Below are 20,608 nucleotides of genomic sequence, written 5' to 3'. Positions count from 1 at the left end.
GCCATTTATTTGTACACTGTTATTGTGGAAAACATGATGGGAAGAAAAGTCACAAATTAGTCCAAAACTGCAACAAAATACATGGCAGAAATCCAAGGATATGCCTAAGATATCTACCTCTTATTTCATGCTGTATTTTAAGCTATTGGAACATGGCTCCAGAGTTAGTATTAAGGGGAAAAAAAGGGGTTCATGTACTTAAAAGTTGTGCTCCTGCTGCGCACCTGATATAGGGCAGTAGTGCATGGTCGGCATTTATCAAGAGGTTGCACCTCTTGATAAATTCCAGCATATACCTATGCCCGACTTTTGAAAGTCCCGCTATGCACAGAATTTCACAGCAGGGCTTCCAAGTAATATTAGCCTGTTACCGCCCAGGAGCACCATTTTAGACCCTCCCACCCAGCTCTTTCCAGTCAGTAAAGTTTAGAATAAGAAAACTCATATATATTTAGAAAAAATGACTCTGCATGCATCCCTCATTTGCAATTTTATTTTAATTGTATACGTGTCTGAAATGAGAAGGAAAAAAACACAAAAAATGGTTATTACATTTTGGGCGCTCTCCACAAAGTTATCTCGGCTGTTTAAGAGTCAAACAAAGATGCTTTATTGACAGGCTCACAGATAACATGTAAGGAAAAGCATGGAAATAATGAAAAGGAACCAATGGCCCAGTTAGGCCTTAAACAAAGTAACAATTGGTACAAGTGATGCATTAGACATTAACAACACAATGATAAGCAGCACAAAATCATAGTGGCAGAAAAAAGGTATAAGGTGTTTGACGGCTGGTCATCCCCGACAATGAACAATAGAGTCCCTCCCACCCCTCAACACGGAGAATCTCAGCTGTTTACACGTGACAGGGCAGGGCTACAGAAGAAAGAAGATGCTGTACAGAAACACAAATGAGTTAGTGTACAGCTCCTTTCATCAGCACAGAGCGCTAAGACCAGCGGCAGGGTACATTATCCAGCAATGTATAGACTATGTATACCTACAGCTCAGCTGAGCTGTACCCACTGCTGTATACTATTCTAGGGCCCCCACCAGAGTGGGACTCCCATTATTAGTAACAGGAGTCCTACTCTGGTGCTGTACAGGCCAACCACGAAATGTATCATCTCATGCGCCGCACACAGCCTGTGCCAGAAGAATGCTGGCTTGTTGACCAGGTCCTGGCTGGCATGGGCTGTGCAGTTTTATGTGTTACCTTTGAAGCATTTTTCCAAAGTCACACATAATACACCCTAGTGTAGATAATACACCAGGATGAAAACTCCTACCAAATACCCACCCTTCTGAATGTTAGGTTAATACACACAGTTTTTTGTGTCTAGAAAAGTCGCACAAAAGGTGCAAGCAGGGTTTATTTGTGCCTTTTTTGTGCCTTTTGGTTTACACATTTCTGCAGATTTTGGCTAAGTTTCCACTTGGTTTTTTTTCTGGCATTTTTTGGAAATCTGCCACTGCAGTTTTTGAGCCAAAGTCAGAAGTGGATCCATAAGGGAGGAGAAGTATAAGTCCTTCCTTTATATGTCCTATTCCTTGTGAATACATTTCTGGCTTTGGCTCAAAAACTGCAGTGGCAGCATTCCAAAAACTGCCAGAAAAAAAACAAGTGGAAACTTAGCCTTTGATTTTGGCAATACACATGATATGGAAGGGTTTTATGAACTGCACCTTTTTGTGAAAAGGTGCAAAAAAGGCGCAAAGCCACTGAAAAGTCTCTAAAACTACACCAGCCCAGACTTAGCTTAGCTTTTGGTGTATGTGAAGAGAGAAATTTCATAAAATGTGACCTGCACAAATGCTCTGTGACCATTTAATAAATGTGGTGCTCCTACACATCACCAGCACACAAAAAAAGGTGTAGAGAAATGCTTCACTTACACCTACAATGATAAATGCCGGCCACAGTGTGCATCACATGAGGCGGAAATATTGACCAATTTTGGCCTTAATACATTACCCCGAAAGAGTTAAGATTTTACATTCCTCTGAGACACTAAATATGTTTGTACTTGATGGGTGTGGGACTTTTCACTTTGTGTAAAAGGTTGAAAAACTTAAAGGGGTACTCCACCGTTAGACATCTTATCTCCTATCCAAAGGATACGGGATAAGATGTCAGATCGCGGGGGTCCCGCTGCTGGGTACCCCTGGGATCTTGGCTGCAGCACCCACCTCAACGGCTTCCGGCAACGTTGGAGGCTTTGGATCCCGACTACGTGAGCGAAAGAGCGTGACGTCACGACTCCGCCCCGTGTGACGTCACGCCCCGCCCCTCAATGCAAGTCTATGGGAGGAGACTGCCGTCACGCCCCCTCCCATAGGCTTGCATTACGGGGCGGAGCCGTGACGTCACAACACTCCGGCCGCGTGATCGACAGTAATCAGACCTGGAGCGAACACGCTCTGGAGACTGATTGTAACGGGGTGCGGCGTGCAAGATCGGCGGGACCCCCGAGATCAGGCATCTCATTCTCTATCCTTTGGATAGGGGATAAGATGTCTAATCGCCGGAGTACCCCTTTAAGAAAGATATGTTTAAGAATATTAACACCCAATCTTTCCCATGTTCAACTTTTGTCCCTACGGAGTTTACATCTATTTGAGTAGTCAGTGGGCTTTCCCCCATTATTTTGCATTGGGGAAAATGGCCTATCCACCCCCTCCATGATATGATATGGTGTTGAAATCTGTGAGTGATGTGCTCTCCACGTCCTCTCTTAATGACAGACTTTGTACTGATGGTTGGCTGCCAGCTACAGAATGCAACTTTGAGTAACCTTTTGAGTGATGTCACATTGCACCCTGCAGTAACCTCAGCTCGCCATAACATTTGTAAATGGACTTTGTTGTCTCTGTGGGTAGAATAGCCTTTGTATATCTTTGAAAAACAGTGATGTAACCAATATGGCTGATTTAGAGGAAGCTGCTTCTATAACCATTGTAAAGTGCAGATGTAAAATTGATAACTACTGTTAAGTATTACAGAGGGCAGAATAAAGTCATTATAATGATCAGATGATCACAGTGGTTTCAACTTCCCTGACAGATATTAAGAAACTTGTGTTACCAGAGGTCAGATGTAGAGTTACAGTTACTGTTAAAGAGGTTTACCACTTATGAACGCTATATATAAGAATGTAAAGGTCAAACCATTGGGAATGCTGGAAAAATAAGGGACCCAAGATTCCTTGTTCTTGGAATCAGTAGAGGAATGAGTAGCTAGAGAACATAGTGTCCCTGCTGATGATCTCCTGCTGTTTACAATTTTCCATCATATCTTATAAATCAAGAAATCCCTTTAAGGCCCCATTCACTCAGCGGAATTTCCGAGCGAAATACGGCGGGGTAATTCTGCTTTGAAATTCCATGCCAGCAGCCTCCCATTGTTTGCAATAGAATTTGGCTCCACCGTGTACATGGCAGAATATCTGCAGCGGAAATGCCTGCTGTGGAAATTTAAATTCCGGACTCCACAGAAACATAGATTTTTTTCAGCAGAATCTACTTGAAAAGGCATTGCTGTCTATGGAGATGGCGCATTTCCAAGCGTTCCTAGAACGTTCATAGTGCCAGCTTGTTTTGCCCGTGTGTGCGGCCCACAGAATGTCCCTTACAGAGATGCCTCACGATAACAATTCTTTCTATTTGGAAGCCAGCCAGGCCCCTTCTTATGACATTCATTTGTCCTTATAGGGCGGTGTTTCCCAACCAAGGTGCCTTCAGATGTTGCAAAACTACAACTCCCAGAATGCCTGGACAGCCTTTGGCTGTACAGGCATTCCGGGAGTTGTAGCTTTGCAACAACAGGAAGCACCCTGGTTGGGAAACACTGTTATAGGGCAACCCCTTTAAAAGGGTTTTCTGGGTTAATTAACCACTTAAAGGGGTATTTCAGGATTTTTTTTTTATTTGGCTTTGCTACAGGGGCTGTAAAGTTAGTGTAGTTCATAATATAGTGTCTGTACCTGTGTGTGATGGTTTTCTCACAATTCTTCTGTGATTTTCGCCCCAATATTTATTTTTAACAGCATACAAAATGACTGTTGTCTCAGATTTTTCCCAGGTTGCAGTGCGGCCGAGACCTGACTCACTAGTCAGCTGATGACAGGGAGCCTGTCTGCTTCAATGGGTGGAGGGATCGCTTGGTGGGAGAGAGATCAATCTGCAACTGATGCAGCAGCTGGAGGCACCCTGATTGAAAACCACAGGTATTTTGAATGGATGCAGCTCATTTATTTTTAAATGGGTGGGGTGGCTGATGTGTGGGAGGGAGGAAAATGGAATTGTGAGATTTGTAGTCAAAAAAAGAAAAGTCAAACAGGAAATACCAGTTCACAAAACGCTAGCCACAGTGATATGGTAATCTCACTACATAGCCATTTAGCCCCAAGACAAGCGCAGATGCTTCCTAAGCATTTCCATTACTGTCTGCCAGGTACGTACTAAAATTACCTTATGCTTGATAACCCCTTTAAGTACGAAGACCATTTTCTCCTTAAATGGGCACTGTCAGATACAAAACTTTTGATATGTTGTAATCCATGCATCATCACCTATGTCATGGACACACTTCCTTGATTGACAGCTGTGAGTGCAGGGTTCACAGCTGGAGGAAAAATCCTCCCACTGTCATCTTGTGTCCCTCTACTGTCAGTGAGGACAAGCTGGGAGTTGTAGTTTTGCTAATGCTAGGGGAGATGTGAGCAGACAGCATACTGAGGGAGGGGGCGGAAACCTGCACAGTGAGGCCACACCCCCTCCCTTTGAGAGGAATTCAGACTAGTGAGCTAAATTAAAAGTGTAATAAAAAAATATATATAAAGGTGCTAGACACATAAAAATTAGATGTACATGGTCAGGATTAGGTACTGAGTGATATATTAAAAAAAAAAATTTTTTGGTTGGATCTGACAGGTACGCTTTAAGGACACTAATTAATATGTATTAATAACTCTGAGATGCCTTTACTTATTTATTTGATTCCCAGATAGGGAATTAGGGACTCATTTGGACCTTAAGGACTATTTTATTTTTACGTTTTCGTTTTTTCCTCTTCGCCTTCAGAAAATCATAACTCTTTTATATTTTCATCCACAGACTAGTTTGAGGGCTTGTTTTTTGCGCGACCAGTTGTCCGTTGTAATGCCATCACTCACTTTACCATAAAATATATGACACAACCAAAAAAATACTATTTGTGTGGGGAAATTTATTTTCACGCTGTACAATTTACGGTAAAAATGACATGTGTTCTTTATTCTTTGGGTCAATACGATTAAAATTATACCCATGATAATATACTTTTCTATTACTCTTGCGCTTAAAAAAAATCGCAAACTTTTTAACCAAATTAGTACGTTTAAAATACCCTATTTTGAAGACCTATAACTTTTTCATTTTGCTGTATAAACGGCGGTATGAGGGCTCATTTTTTGCACTGTGATCTGTACTTTTTATTGATACCATAATATTTGCTTATATAAAACTTTTAATCCATTTTTATACATTTTTTTGAATAAAATGTTATAAAAAAGCAGCTATTTTGGATTTTTTTTTTACGTTCACGCCTTTCACTGTACGGTATCATTAACATTTTATTTTAATAGTTCAGATATTTACGCACGCTGCGATACCAAATATGTATATAAAATATTTTTTTAACACTTTTTGGTGGTGAAATAGGGAAAATGGGACAAAACACGTTTTTATTGGGGGAGGGTTTTTTTTCACATATTTTTTTAACTAAATGTTGTAACTTTTTTTTACTTTTATTCTTACACTTTAATAGTCCCCATAGGGGACTATTTATAGTAATCATTCGATTGCTAATGCTGTTCAGTGCTATCGGTCATCTTCTGCTCTGGTCTGCTCGGAAGTGCACATAGACGACATATACACGTCTCATAGACCGCAATGCATTTCTGTGTGGACTCCGCAGAAAGAATAGACATGTCTATTCTTTCTGCGGACTCCGGAGAAGGGAAAACATCCGCCGCATGCACAAGAAAGCATCGGAGTGCAAAAGTTTGTTTCAGCCGCCATTACATTGACAAAGTCCTCGCTGAAAGTCCATTTCAGTGGACACAGGAATCAGTGGCTCATAACTGTCTGGACAGGGGTCCAGGCGGGGTCACCTATATGGGGAGATGGGAGAATTGTATAGGGGACAGGGTCACTAGTATGGGGACCTCTACTAGCATTGCCCTGCGGCGCTGCCTTCTGGGGGTCCCATCATCACTGGATAATGACGAGGGGAGGAGGAAGAAATGTGGGGTCTTTCTCCTCTCCCTCATTGGCGGTCTAGGTGTTGGAGGCAAGCGCATGGTGTATGCCTCCTCCACCGCAAAGCTTTTGGGGTATTTATATTTTATAGGGGCGGGGGGGGGGGGGGGTGTAAGTGTGTTAATGTGTAGTGTTTTCACTTTATTTCAATTTGTAGTACAGGTTTTTTTTGTTGCACTTTTTGGGGAGCGTTTGCGGTTTGTGCCACCAGCAACTGTTATGAGCTGTGTGGCCATACCGTGCCCCATGTGCAGACTTGTGCTGATTGCTGATCAGCACTTTTTTTGGGTGCAGGCTTTTTTTTAGCGTTTATTTGTGGGCATTTGTGGTCTGTGCCACTAGCGACTGTTCCGCGCTGTGAGGCCGGACCGCTAACTCCCCCCTCCAAAAAAAGAGCAAAAAAAAAAAAGCCTGTACCCTAAAAAAAGTGTTGATCAATAATAAATCAAAAAAATAAACTGTAAAAAATAAAAATAAAAAAAATGCACCCCATGAAAAGCTAGGGGCAGGCAGCAGACCAGTGGTCGCCAAAGTGTGGCCCTCCAAATGTTGCAAAACTACAACTCCCAGCATACACGGACAGCCGTTAGCTGTCTGGGCATGTTGGAAATTGTAGTTTTCCAACATATGGAAGGCCACAGTTTAGAGACCACTACACAGTGGTCTCCAAACTGTGGTCCACAAGATGTAGCAAAACTACAACTCCCAGCATGCCCAGACTGTCAACTCCCAGCATACACGGACAGCCGTTAGCTGTCTGGGCATGTTGGAAGTTGTAGTTTTCCAACATATGGAAGGCCACAGTTTAGAGACCACTACACAGTGGTCTCCAAACTGTGGTCCTCAAGATGTAGCAAAACTATAACTCCCAGCATGCCCAAACTGTCTGGGCATGCTGGGAGTTGTAGTTTTGCTGCCGCCCGACCTCCGCTCACCTGCCGGACCTGCACACCCGATCACTGACCGTGATTAATCAGATGTGGTCCTGGGGTGTCAGGCGGAAGTGGTCTCCTGCCGGACACTCCGGGACTTCAGCTAATAGCCCGCACAGCGCCGCAGGAACACTTATCTACTGAATGCCGTATTAATATGGCGGTATGCGCGAAGGTATCACATCACCTGCCGTATATATAGAGGCATTCTGCCTGAAGGGGTTAAAAAACTACGCAGGGGATGGTAATAGAAATTGAAAAAAAATATACATTTGGAAAGTCTTTAAACCTTTTCTTAAAAAAAAAATAAAATTGATTATTTTCTCAATACCCCATAATGACAAAGTAAAAAGAGAATGTTAGAAATCTTTGCTAATTTATTGAAAAGGAAAAACTAATATGTTAAATGTAAAAAGATATATCCTTTATTCAGCACTTACTTGAATCACAATTGCAGCCTCCAGTCTTCTTGGGTATGATGCCACAAGGTTTGTACACCTGGATTTGGAGATTTTCTGCCATTCTTCTCTGCAAATCCTGTTAAAGGGGTACTCCGGCCCCAAGACATCTTATCCCCTATAGTACTGCCGGAAGCACTGGAGGTTGTCAGTCTTTTGCCTCCCGACCACGGGGATGGATTATCGTGACGTCACGACTCCGCCCCTGTGTGACGTCATGCCCTGCCCCCTCAATGCCCCCTCCCATAGACTTGCATTGAGGGGGCGGGTGTGACGTCACACAGGGGCGGGGTTGTGACATCACGATAATCCGTCCCCGTGGACCAGGTTGTTTGATTGGGGTCAGGTCAGGGCTCTGGCTGGGCCACTGAAGGTCGTTCACAGAGTTGCCCCTAAGCCACTCCTGTGTTGTCTTGGCTGTGTGCTGAGGTCTTCGTCTTATTGGAAGGGGACCCTTCGGCCCAGTCTGAGGTCTAGAACTCCCATGAGATCATATTTTTATTTTGAACTAGCTGAGTACCCAGCGTTGCCCGGTTTTTCCTTCCTAATCCTTGTTGGGGAGGAAAATAAACAAAGGAGGAAGCTTTGTATCCTGTCCTCATATATTATTGTCATATCCCAACCCCATATCCCGTCCTCATATCCTGACCTCCTATCCCGTTCTCCTATCCCGTCCTCCTATCCGACCTCCTATCCCGTCCTCCTATACCGTACTCATATCCCGTCCTCACTCATATCCTGTCCTCCTATTTCGACCTCCCATCTCGACCTCCTACCTCGACCTTCTATCCCGAACTCCTATCCTGACTTCCTATCCCTTCCTCATATCCTGTCCTCCTTTCCCGTCCTCCTATCTCGACCTCCTATCCAGTCCTCCTATCCAGACCTCCTATCCCGACCTCCTATCTTGACGTCCTATCCCGACCTCCTATCTTGACCTCCTATCCCGTACTCCTATCCCGACCTCCTATCCTGTCCTATGCCGACCTCCTATCTCGACCTCCTATCTCGACCTCCTATCTCGACCTCCTATCTCGACCTCCTATACCGACCTCCTATGCCGACCTCCTATCCCGTCCTATGCCTGCCTCCTATCTCGACCTCCTATCCCAACCTCCCATCTCGACCTCCTATCCCGTCCTCCTATCTCTTCCTCATATCCCGTCCTCCTATCTCGACCTCCTATCTCGACGTCCTATCCCGACCTCCTATCCCAACCTCCTATCCGACCTCCTATTCCCGTCCTTCTTTCCCGTCCTCCTATCTCGACCTCCTATCTCGACCTCCTATCCTGACCTGCTATCCCAACCTCCTATCTCGTACTCCTATCCCGTCCTCCTATCCCGACCTCCTATCTCGATATCCTATCCCGACCTCCTATCTCGACCTCCTATCCCGACCTCCTATCTCGACCTCCTATCTCGACCTCCTATCTCGACCTCCTATCCCGACCTCCTATCCTGACCTCCTATCCCGACCTCATATCCCGACCTCCTATCCGTCCTCCTATCTCGACCTCCTATCTCGACCTCCTATCCAGACCTCCTATCCCGTCCTCCTATCCCGACCGCCTATCTTGACCTCCTATCCCATACTGCTATCCCGTACTCCTATCCCTACCTCCTATCCCGTCCTATGCCGACCTCCTATCTCGACCTCCTATCCCGTCCTCCTATCCTGTCCTCCTATCTCGACCTCCTATACCGACCTCCTATGCCGACCTCCTATCCCGTCCTATGCCTACCTCCTATCCCGTCCTCCTATCCCGTCCTCCTATCCCTTCCTCCTATCCCTTCCTCATATCCCATCCTCCTATCTCGACCTCCTATCTTGACCTCATATCCCAAGCTCCTATCCGACCTCCTATTCCCGTCCTCCTATCTCGACCTCCTATCTCAACCTCCTATCCTGACCTCCTATCCCGACCTCCTATCCCGACCTCCTTTCTCGTACTCCTATCCCGTCCTCCTATCTCGACCTCCTATACCAACCTCCTATGCCGTTCTATGCCGACCTCCTATCTTGACCTCCTATCTCGACCTCCTATCCCGACCTCCTATCCCGACCTCCTATCCCGACCTCCTATCCAGAACTCCTATCCCGACCTCCTATCTCGACCTCCTATCTCGACCTCCTATCCCGACCTCCTATCCCGACCTCCTATTTCGACCTCCTAACTCGACCTCCTATCCTGTCCTTCTATCCCGACCTCCTATCCCGTCCTCATATTCCGTCCACATATCCCGACCTCCTATCCCGAACCGTAATATGTGTACCAGGTATTGAAATATCTCCCACAGTTATGTGGGAACATACATTTCCCATTGATTTGCATGGGAATTTAAACAAAAACCCTGACCCTCACAAATGGGGGTAGTTAAGGGTTAAATTAACTATCCTATATTTTAAGTGGACATATAAGTAACAAGTGACCAAGTATTATCAAAATATCTCCAGCCGTTTGGAAGCTATGCAGTAACATATATTTCCCATTGACTTGTATGGGACTTTAATCATAAACCCCGCCCCTGGCAAATGGGGGTGAGTAAGGGTTAAATCACCTATCCTATGTTTGTTGTTGACATATAAGTAACATGTGTGCCAAGTTTCATGTTTGTATCTTTAGCCATTTGGACGTGATGCTGGAACATACATACACACATACACACATTGGGGGACATGTATCAAAGATTTTACCCCTGTTTTGTGTGTATTTTTTTGCGCCAAATTTTGCGCAAGCCCTTTTTTAGTGCATTTTTTTGTGCACGTTATGGTAGAGCATGTCCTCCAGATGTGGCCGAATCGGGGCACCTTGGAGTGCCATATATAGTAAGCATGGATTTATTAACTGCGTACTTTTCCTTTACACCAAAAATTTAGCAGCAAGAGCTGTTTTTTTTGCGCAAATATTAGCCATCTTGGACTTAACGTAGCAAGATGCTCTAAATCATCGATTCTATTATTCAAAGAGTGGATTGAGGAGATTACTGTATTTGCCCGCAATTTATGAAACTCATTGCGCTTGATTGATAAATTTAGTGCTTCTGCGCATAGTTTAGAATTCGGGAAAAGGGGTAAACTGCTTCTACCATACACAAATAATGATACATGTCCCCCATTGAGATATATATATATATATATATATATATATATATATATATTTAGTTCAATTTAGCCTCCCCTTAACTGGTTAATCTGGTGGAAAACTTTTTTTTCATATCAACTGGCTCCAGAAAGTTAAACAGATTTGTAAATTATTTCTACCACTTATCAGCTGCTGAAGTTGAGTTGTTCTTTTCAGTCTGACAACAGTGCTCTCTGCTGACACCTCTGTCCGTCTCAGGAACTGTCCAGAGCAGGAGAGGTTTTCTATGGAGATTTGCTCCTACTCTGGACAGTTCCTGAGACAGATAGAGGTGTCAGCAGAGAGCACTGTTGTCAGACAGAAAAGAACATCTCAACTTCAGCAGCTGATAAGTACTGGTAGGATTAAGATTTTTTTAACAGAAGTAATTTACAAATCTGTTTAACTTTCTGGAGCCAGTTGGTGTGAAAAAAAAAATAGTTTTTCACCAGAATACCCCTTTTAACCCTAACCAGTCTCCTTGTCCCAGCTATTGAAAAACACCTCACAGCATGATTTTTCCGCCGTATGCTTCACTGTAGGGATGGTATTGAGCAGGTGATGAACAGTGCCTGGTTTCCTCCAGATATGAAACATAGAATTGAGGCCAAAAAGTTTAATCTTGGTTTCATGAGACTAGAAAATATTGTTTCTTACAGTCTGATTGTCCTTTAGGTGCTTTTTTTTTGCAAACTCCAGGCAGGCTTTTGTATGTCTATGAATGAGGAGAGACATTGTTACGCCGAGCGCTCCGGGTCCCCGCTCCTCCCCGGAGCGCTCGCCACATCCTCGCTACTGCAGCGCCCCGGTCAGATCCACTGACCGGGTGCGCTGCGATACCGCCTCCAGCCGGGATGCGATTCGCGATGCGGGTGGCGCCCGCTCGCGATGCGCACCCCGGCTCCCGTACCTGACTCGCTCTCCGTCGATCCTGTCCCGGCGCGCGCGGCCCCGCTCCCTAGGGCGCGCACGCGCCGGGTCTCTGCGATTTAAAGGGCCACTGCGCCGCTGATTGGCGCAGTTGGTCTAATTAGTGTGTTCACCTGTGCACTCCCTATGTATACCTCACTTCCCCTGCACTCCCTCGCCGGATCTTGTTGCCATCGTGCCAGTGAAAGCGTTCCCTTGTGTGTTCCTAGCCTGTGTTCCAGACCTCCTGCCGTTGCCCCTGACTACGATCCTTGCTGCCTGCCCCGACCTTCTGCTACGTCCGACCTTGCTCTTGTCTACTCCCTTGTACCGCGCCTATCTTCAGCAGTCAGAGAGGTTGAGCCGTTGCTAGTGGATACGACCTGGTTACTACCGCCGCTGCAAGACCATCCCGCTTTGCGGCGGGCTCTGGTGAAAACCAGTAGTAACTTAGAACCGGTCCACTAGCACGGTCCATGCCAATCCCTCTCTGGCACAGAGGATCCACCTCCTGCCAGCCGAATCGTGACAGTAGATCCGGCCATGGATCCCGCTGAAGTTCCACTGCCAGTTGTCGCCGACCTCACCACGGTGGTCGCCCAGCAGTCGCAACAGATAGCGCAACAAGGCCACCAGCTGTCTCAACTGACCGTGATGCTACAGCAGCTACTACCACAGCTTCAGCAATCATCTCCTCCGCCAGCTCCTGCACCTCCTCCGCAGCGAGTGGCCGCTTCCGGCCTACGACTATCCTTGCTGGATAAATTTGATGGGGACTCTAACTTTTGCCGTGGCTTTCTTTCACAATGTTCCCTGCACTTGGAGATGATGTCGGACCAGTTTCCTACTGAAAGGTCTAAGGTGGCTTTCGTAGTCAGCCTTCTGTCTGGGAAAGCTCTGTCATGGGCCACACCGCTCTGGGACCGCAATGACCCCGTCACTGCCTCTGTACACTCCTTCTTCTCGGAAATTCGAAGTGTCTTTGAGGAACCTGCCCGAGCCTCTTCTGCTGAGACTGCCCTGCTGAACCTGGTCCAGGGTAATTCTTCCGTTGGCGAGTACGCCATCCAATTCCGTACTCTTGCTTCCGAATTATCCTGGAATAATGAGGCCCTCTGCGCGACCTTTAAAAAAGGCCTATCCAGCAACATTAAAGATGTTCTGGCCGCACGAGAAATTCCTGCTAACCTACATGAACTCATTCATCTTGCCACTCGCATTGACATGCGTTTTTCCGAAAGGCGTCAGGAGCTCCGCCAGGATATGGACTTTGTTCGCACGAGGCGTTTTTTCTCCCCGGCTCCTCTCTCCTCTGGTCCTCTGCAATCCGTTCCTGTGCCGTGGAGGCTATGCAAGTTGACCGGTCTCGCTTGACACCTCAAGAGAGGACACGACGCCGCATGGAGAATCTTTGCCTGTAGGATTGTCCTATCCGTCCTCCCCGCCTGGAAAGACATACGCTGACTCCGCACAAAGGTGACACAGTTCTTGATGTCAACTCTGCTTCTCCACGCCTTACTGTGCCTGTGCGGATATCTGCCTCTACCTTCTCCTTCTCTACTAAGGCCTTCTTGGATTCCGGATCTGCAGGAAATTTTATTTTGGCCTCTCTCATCAACAGGTTCAACATCCCTGTGACCAGTATCGCCAGACCCCTCTACATCAATTGTGTTAACAATGAAAGATTGGACTGTGCCGTGCGTTACCGCACGGAACCCCTCCTAATGTGCATCGGACCTCATCACGAAAAAATTGAGTTTTTGGTCCTCTCCAATTGCACTTCCGAAATTCTCCTTGGACTACCGTGGCTTCAACGCCATTCCCCAACCCTTGATTGGTCCACAGGAGAGATCAAGAGCTGGGGTACTTCTTGTTTCAAGGACTGTCTTAAACCGGTTCCCAGTGCTCCCTGCCGTGACCCTGTGGTTCCTCCTGTAACCGGTCTCCCTAAGGCTTATATGGACTATGCTGACGTATTTTGCAAAAAGCAAGCTGAGACTTTACCCCCTCACAGGCCTTTTGACTGTCCTATTGACCTCCTCCCGGGCACTACTCCACCCCGGGGCAGAATTTACCCTCTGTCCGCCCCAGAGACTCTTGCTATGTCTGAATACATCCAGGAAAATTTAAAAAAGGGATTTATCCGCAAATCCTCCTCTCCTGCTGGAGCTGGTTTTTTCTTTGTGTCCAAAAAAGATGGCTCCCTACGTCCTTGCATTGATTACCGCGGACTTAATAAAATCACGGTAAAGAACCGCTACCCCCTACCTCTTATCTCTGAACTCTTTGATCGCCTTCAAGGTGCCCACATCTTTACCAAACTGGACTTAAGAGGTGCATATAATCTCATCCGCATCAGGGAGGGGGACGAATGGAAAACTGCATTTAACTCCAGAGATGGACACTTTGAGTATCTGGTCATGCCCTTTGGCCTGTGCAACGCCCCTGCCGTCTTCCAAGACTTTGTTAATGAAATTTTTCGTGATCTCTTATATTCCTGTGTTGTTGTGTACCTGGACGATATTCAGATTTTTTCTGCCAACTTAGAAGAACATCGCCAGCATGTCCGCATGGTTCTTCAGAGACTTCGAGACAATCAACTTTATGCCAAAATGGAGAAATGTCTGTTTGAATGTCAATCTCTTCCTTTCCTAGGATACTTGGTCTCTGGCCAGGGACTACAAATGGACCCAGATAAACTCTCTGCCGTCTTAGATTGGCCACGCCCCTCCGGACTCCGTGCTATCCAACGTTTTTTGGGGTTCGCCAATTATTACAGACAATTTATTCCACATTTTTCCACTATTGTGGCTCCTATCGTGGCTTTAACCAAGAAGAATGCCAATCCTAAGTCCTGGTCTCCTCAAGCGGAAGACGCATTTAAACGGCTCAAGTCTGCCTTTTCTTCTGCCCCCGTGCTCTCCAGACCTGACCCATCTAAACCCTTCCTATTGGAGGTTGATGCCTCCTCAGTGGGAGCTGGAGCGGTCCTTCTACAAAAAAATTATTCCGGGCATGCTGTTACTTGTGGTTTTTTTTCTAGGACCTTCTCTCCGGCGGAGAGGAACTACTCCATCGGGGATCGAGAACTACTGGCCATTAAATTGGCACTTGAGGAATGGAGGCATCTGCTGGAGGGATCAAAATTTCCAGTTATCATTTTCACCGATCACAAGAATCTCTCCTATCTCCAGTCTGCCCAACGGCTGAATCCTCGCCAGGCCAGGTGGTCGTTGTTCTTTGCCCGTTTTAACTTTGAAATTCATTTTCGCCCTGCCGACAAGAACATTAGGGCCGATGCTCTCTCTCGTTCCTCGGATGCCTCGGAAGTAGAGGTCTCTCCGCAACACATCATTCCTCCTGACTGTCTGATCTCCTCTTCTCCAGCCTCCATCAGGCAAACTCCTCCAGGGAAGACCTTTGTTTCTCCACGCCAGCGTCTCGGGATTCTCAAATGGGGTCACTCCTCCCACCTCGCAGGCCATGCGGGGATCAAAAAGTCCTTGCAACCCATCTCTCGTTTCTATTGGTGGCCGACTCTGGAAACAGATGTTGTTGATTTTGTGCGGGCCTGTACTGTCTGTGCCCGGGATAAGACTCCTCGCCAGAAGCCTGCTGGTCTCCTTCACCCTCTGCCTGTCCCCGAACAGCCTTGGTCTCTGATTGGTATGGACTTTATTACAGACCTACCCCCATCCCGTGGCAACACTGTTGTTTGGGTGGTCGTTGATCGATTTTCCAAGATGGCACATTTTATTCCTCTTCCTGGTCTTCCTTCTGCGCCTCAGTTGGCAAAACAATTTTTTGTACACATTTTTCGTCTTCACGGTTTGCCCACGCAGATTGTCTCGGATAGAGGTGTCCAATTCGTGTCAAAATTCTGGAGGGCTCTCTGTAAACAACTCAAGATTAAATTAAACTTCTCTTCTGCTTATCATCCTCAATCCAATGGGCAAGTAGAAAGAATTAACCAGGTCCTGGGTGACTATTTACGGCATTTTGTTTCCTCCCGCCAGGATGACTGGGCAGATCTTCTACCTTGGGCCGAATTTTCATACAACTTCAGAGTCTCTGAATCTTCTGCTAAATCCCCATTTTTCGTGGTGTACGGCCGTCACCCTCTTCCCCCCCTCCCTATTCCCTTGTCCTCTGGTTTGCCCGCTGTAGATGAAGTGACTCGTGATCTTTCCACCATATGGAAAGAGACCCAAAATTCTCTTTTTCAGGCTTCATCTCGCATGAAAAAGTTTGACGATAAGAAAAGAAGAGCTCCCCCCATTTTTGCTCCCGGAGACAAGGTATGGCTCTCCGCTAAATATGTCCGCTTTCGTGTCCCCAGTTACAAACTGGGACCACGCTATCTTGGTCCTTTCAAAGTCTTGTGCCAAATTAATCCTGTCTCTTACAAACTTCTTCTTCCTCCTTCTCTTCGTATTCCCAATGCCTTTCATGTCTCTCTCCTTAAACCACTCATCATCAACCGTTTCTCTCCCAAAATTGTTTCTCCCACTCCTGTTTCCGGTTCTTCTGACATCTTCTCAGTTAAGGAGATACTGGCCTCCAAGACGGTCAGAGGGAAAAAATTTTTTTTAGTCCATTGGGAGGGCTGTGGTCCTGAAGAGAGATCCTGGGAACCTGAGGACAACATCCTTGACAAAAGTCTGGTCCTCAGGTTCTCAGGCCCCAAGAAGAGGGGGAGACCCAAGGGGGGGGGGGGTACTGTTACGCCGAGCGCTCCGGGTCCCCGCTCCTTCCCGGAGCGCTCGCCACATCCTCGCTACTGCAGCGCCCCGGTCAGATCCACTGACCGGGTGCGCTGCGATACCGCCTCCAGCCGGGATGCGATTCACGATGCGGGTGGCGCCCGCTCGCGATGCGCACCCCGGCTCCCGTACCTGACTCGCTCTCCGTCGGTCCTGTCCCGGCGCGCGCGGCCCCGCTCCCTAGGGCGCGCGCGCGCCGGGTCTCTGCGATTTAAAGGGCCACTGCGCCGCTGATTGGCGCAGTTGGTCTAATTAGTGTGTTCACCTGTGCACTCCCTATGTATACCTCACTTCCCCTGCACTCCCTCGCCGGATCTTGTTGCCATCGTGCCAGTGAAAGCGTTCCCTTGTGTGTTCCTAGCCTGTGTTCCAGACCTCCTGCCGTTGCCCCTGACTACGATCCTTGCTGCCTGCCCCGACCTTCTGCTACGTCCGACCTTGCTCTTGTCTACTCCCTTGTACCGCGCCTATCTTCAGCAGTCAGAGAGGTTGAGCCGTTGCTAGTGGATACGACCTGGTTACTACCGCCGCTGCAAGACCATCCCGCTTTGCGGCGGGCTCTGGTGAAAACCAGTAGTAACTTAGAACCGGTCCACTAGCACGGTCCACGCCAATCCCTCTCTGGCACAGAGGATCCACCTCCTGCCAGCCGAATCGTGACAGACATCTTTCTGGCCACCCTCCCATAAAGCCCAGGTTTGGTTTCTTGGTCACCTCTGTTATCAAAGCCTTTCTCCTCCAATTACTTTGTTTGGTGGGGCAGCCAGCTCTAGGAAGAATCCTGGTTGTTAAAACGTCTTCAATTTATGAATTATGGACTTTCAGTGAAGCAAAAAAAAAATCTTTGTACCCTTCTCCACATCCTTGGCTCCACACAATCCGGTCTCTGAGCTGTACATGCAGTTCTTTCCATCTCATGGCTTGGTTTTTGTTCTGATATGCATTGTAAACTATGTGACACTATATAGAAAGGGCTCTTTCTTTCCAAGTTATGTCCAATGAACTTAATTAACCACAGGTGACTCCATTGATGGTGTAGAAACATCTAAAAAATAATGAAGAGAAATGGGAGGTCCCCAGAGCTATATCTTAAGTTTGATAGAAAGGCCCTGAATACTTATATCATAACATTGAAAACAATGAAAGGAAAAATGAATGACAATGATTATCTTCTGACAATTACATGTTAAGGAATGGGATGTATTAGACAAGTGAATAGCAAATTGGCATTCAAACTGACAGATTCAATGGCATTCAAAATGGCAATGCAGAAGAGGCAGTGAGATGTACTAGGCAATGTTCTGCCTCTAAACTTTCATTCCATTCATGTGGATGTTACATCTATTACCTCACTAAACATTGCCATAGACTAAGTACACAGCTTCATTCTAATGGTATTCCGTAAGGCCAGTAGAAAATCCCGGATTGCCAAGATTGTTCAAGAATAGTTTGAAGGACATGACAAAAAGTTCAAGGTATTGACTTGGAAAAAATCCAAAAATGTTCTAGATCTTAATCCTGTGGAGTGTATTGGGAAAATCTTCATCATGGAAGTCCCAACTTGTAATGTAAAGCAAATGTGTCATCAAAAAATGACCTGTTGTTCAAATCAAGTTTGTTGTATTTTTTAAAGAATTTTGGGTGTTTATTTATTTTTAGTTTCCATATATTATAATATAATCTCAAAATCTTGCAGTTTTCATTCTGGCCACTAAACCTTTTGATAAACTGAAACTGGCACTTCCTGTTATGTAATGATTACTTTTTAGCAGTGTCCTCCTTATCTAACAAACAAGATTACAGTTAAATATGTCACCAGTGTATAGATAACATATAATCTCCTACCATTCACAGGTGATGGTCAGTGCTCAACTCCTTTCTCTGCTCCATGGAATGACCTCTGCACAGGTCACAGAACATACCTAGAAACCTCTCCCATCCAAGTGAATAGTGTCTGTTCCAGCTTTGGTAAGACAGATGCCTTAATGATAATGTACTAAAAATTACAGGAACACTGATGAAAATCTGTTCAGCTGTTTCAGAGATATTCATCTTGTTGCTAATGTGGTAATGACTTCTGCACTGGAGGGGGCTGCTGCTGTATGTGCAATGCTTCCCCCCACTTCGGAAGAAATCCTGTCCCTTTGGCTGATAACTCTTCCCCCTTCCCGGACATGCTGAAAAAGAGGTGATAAGTATTTAAAGTGGGGCCCAAGTATCAGCTGAAGAGGGTGTGATTATCCCTGAAACAGGCAGGAGAAAGCATTGCACATATAGCAGCAGCCCACCTCCATTGCACTTAGGAAGTCATCAGTTTAGCAACAAGATGGTATCTCCAAAATTGTTGCACCGTTTTTGCTGGTAAGAAGTACTGTACATTCAGGTTAGTGCGGGGGATCCTGCTGTCAGTTTCCCTTTAAACAAAAAAAATGTGCAGACCGAAAATATGATCTGATTAGAAAAAAGATCATGTTTAAGTATCTGGCTCTAATTGGAAAAAAATATTCTAGGTAATACGTTCTCTTTAAATGGATACAAGTTGCTGTGAAATTACATTTAGAGTTTTTAACTGTGATAAGTGTGTGAAAGGATCAATAAAGTGTACTGGGATGTTCAGTTACAGTACCATCTACAGTGTATTGCAACCAGCAAGCTTATTAAGCCCTAAATGTAAACTGCAACCATCAAGCTTACTTCACAATTGTTTAATTCACAGTAAGTTCATTCACTTTACCAGCTAGGTCTGTGACTGACTATAAAGTGGAACCCTCGACCAGCTCTTACATATAGGCCCATAAAAAGTAGGCTAACAATCTTCTAAGATTATATTCTGCACCACAATCAGATGTGTGTCCTTTTCTCTTTGTAAAACTTGGTGCATTGCCAATGACTTTTACAAGCAGCTAGTAAAAACAGGATGACTGATGACAATATACGTGATATCCATTACCGCTCTCATGGTCAGCCAAATTTACTGCGTTAGAAAACAAAGTCCAATTTGTTTTCTGCTAAAGAAGAATTACATTATGTATAAACTGACTTTTACATTGCTTTCTGTCTGGATTTCCAGTATTTTTGGTAGTGAGAATATTGTATTCTGCAATATAAACCTTGATGTGAAAAATACTGGAATCCCAATGGAAACCTGATGGACCTTTCAGGATTTGCAGTATCCTTTGGAAAATGGTTTTTAGCACAGTTGGCATGGCAAAATCCTAGTGAGAACAGAGTGCAATATCCTTCAACAATATAAAATCGCATAGCACATGATATGACACTAAGATAAAAATTGGACTTGGGTTTATACATAGAGAAGATGGGCTCATATGGCAAAACAAATTTGCAAACATCGTAGTAAGGAGTACCGGGCACTACCTAGACATTGAGCTGGTTGCACGCAATAAGATGGAATGTCCAGTACGGTTCCCTGGAAGTAATGCAGTACCTGGATGTGGTGCTAGCTACGTGCAAGCTAGTAGCATAATATATCACTAATAGAAAAGAAAAAATACGGAGCACTCACTCAGGTCTTGCTGCAGTGAACTTCTTTATTCCTTCATAAGAACAGATGCGGGAGACAAGGTGCGGGGAGGCAGGAGGTGGAGACGCGGGGGTACAGAGGGACGGGCCGTTATCGCACCCAGGCGCTTCGTCAGGCTTCCTGACGAAGCGCCTCTGCACGATAACGGCCCGTCGCTCTGTATCCCCGCATCTCCACCTCCTGCCTCCCCGCACCTTGTCTCCCGCATCTGTTCTTATGAACGAATAAAGAAGTCCACTGCAGCAAGACCTAAGTGAGTGCTTCGTATTTTTTCTTTTCTATTGGTGATATAAATATGTAAACATGGTCACTGTTGTTTTAAACAGCTTCCCTCTGTTTCATAGGCTATGGGATTCTTAACATGTTTGAAAATCATTTTACACATTGTCCTTGCTGTGCTGCTGCTGTTTCTTTCCTGTTTGCTCATATAGCATCTTGCAAACCCAAGACATCAATAACTTACTTAAAATCCTCACATTCTGTCTATATTACTGCCCTATTAATAATATCTCTGCACAGTGCCAGTCATTTCAGTCCAGTGCACTTTTATCAGCACTATGTCATGGTATAGCAATTAGGAC

General features: G+C 45.7%; 1 long non-coding RNA gene across 2 annotated transcripts in view; it reads left to right on the top strand.

Moving 5' to 3' along the window:
• LOC130282353 (uncharacterized) overlaps nucleotides 1-19,353 on the top strand; it is a 72,926-nt gene extending 53,573 nt beyond the window's left edge. For both annotated transcript variants that reach the window (XR_008846355.1, XR_008846354.1), the window contains exon 3: nucleotides 18,341-19,353. This is a non-coding gene — a long non-coding RNA (uncharacterized LOC130282353). The remainder of the gene's footprint in view (nucleotides 1-18,340) is intronic.
• Nucleotides 19,354-20,608: the final 1,255 nt, after the last annotated feature.

This window comes from Hyla sarda, chromosome 7 (assembly GCF_029499605.1).
Source record: "Hyla sarda isolate aHylSar1 chromosome 7, aHylSar1.hap1, whole genome shotgun sequence".
NCBI lineage: Eukaryota > Metazoa > Chordata > Amphibia > Anura > Hylidae > Hyla > Hyla sarda.
Note: the sequence above shows the minus strand (reverse complement) of the source record. Positions and strands in the feature narration are given on the sequence as shown.